Raw genomic sequence first — 1,782 nt, forward strand, 5'->3', positions numbered from 1 at the left:
CATTTATCGTATCTCTTAGCAACCGTGGAAGCAGAAGCACCCCTGATTGGATTCAGCAGCGAGTCACATCTGCAAATAGCCATTGTTACGGTGACCGGGGGTCTGCTGGACGCATTGTGGAAAAATTCAGGCGTTCTGAGAAATCAGAAATTATTGTAGCTATAAAAAAAGAAAGGTTGGAAACCGCTGATCTACAAAAACTTACAGTCAATGATTGTTAATTATTTTTTTTGATAGAAAGTAGTTCGGATGAAAATTGTTCATGTCAAGGACGAATCTTGGTCAAAGAAACACTTTTTGTGGAAACATGTTGAGTGAGGAGCACAGGAATTATTTGACTATTAGCTTTCAATACTGAGCAGCACAAATTAGACTTGTTCAAAACTATCAACATGCTGAGAAGAGGAAGTTAAAAATGACACATTTTAAATAAATCACCCTTTGAATCAAGGCTAAAATCTTTAGATTATTTAGGATTTTATCTAAAAACGTGCTTCTTTTTCTAAAGCTCGGAGCTATTTATCACATTTTTTACATTTTTATTTTTTAGTAATACCCAATAACTTCTACTGTTATGGCACAAGCAAGCTGACTGAATGCTCATGAAAGTCCTCATCTAGTTAATGGAAGCAACTCAGATCCCAGCATCGCTGGATTAATGTGGGGGATAACAACTCCTGAACCGGGCTGGATTTAGCTCCTCAGCACCTCTCATCCTGCTCCGTGATTACATGAGTGAAGCCGCCTCGAACTCCTGGACTAGCAGCTGTATTTGCTGGTGTGTTGAGGATACTGACAGCCACTCAGACTTTTCGTGTAATGAACACTCCAGCAAGCGTGCTGTGCTATTGTCACCAAGTGTAATTATGGCCTTGTTCCAGATTAGTGCACACACAATGCAAATTACACGTTAATCGCCCAACTGTGTGTGTGTGTGTGTGTGTGTGTGTGCATTAGTGTAGTTTATGGCTTGCATCTACGGTGTTAGTTTCCAGCATGCAAACCCCGCTGAGCACCCTATCTGATGAGATTAAAGATTAATTACTCCCCCTTAATCCCCATATAAAGGAAATGAGCCTGGTTGCAGATAAGCCCATCACCTAAAGATTCATAAAATGGTGTATAAACTCTAGTATTGGAGGAGTGTAAAACACACAAATACTCATGAATATGCAGATACACTTCCCTCACACACACACACACACACACAGACACACACATATATTATGCAGTGGAATGTCTGAATATGATTGATAACGACAAGGACTCAGAAACACCCTCTGGAACATTTCACTATCACTTGATCATTCTGTATTTACAGTACTGTGTGTTTATTCAGCTTCATGCCTCATGGGAAGAATTCATTAGAAATCACTGTAGCTCAAATAAACTCACACCCTCACACTGCAGCTTCCAATGAGTATTGGATCTGGATCACGCTCGACGTGGCGCCGCTTAATATTCACGGGGCTGAGGAGGTAAACTGAGGTGTTTCCTTCTATAGGCTGGGAATGGAGCTGATGGCACATGTGTCTCCACTGTCGGGTGGGAGTCGGATCACGGCGTTGTGTTGCTGTAGGAGGAGGAAGACAAAGGATTGTGCCGATTTTGTCTTAAAACTTGTCTCGAATCTGCTTCATTGCATTCCAGTGTTTTAAGCACGTCGGCCTCATTTCACACAGTTAAAAAATGAAGCATCTTTCAAATTCTTAAGTCAAAGAGAGCTTTTTGTCTTAAGTGTTGCGGATGTCAGCGTCGAACGCAGCTGGGCGTGGCGGCGAA

Source organism: Stegastes partitus, unplaced genomic scaffold (assembly GCF_000690725.1).
Source record: "Stegastes partitus isolate 25-593 unplaced genomic scaffold, Stegastes_partitus-1.0.2 Scaffold331, whole genome shotgun sequence".
NCBI lineage: Eukaryota > Metazoa > Chordata > Actinopteri > Pomacentridae > Stegastes > Stegastes partitus.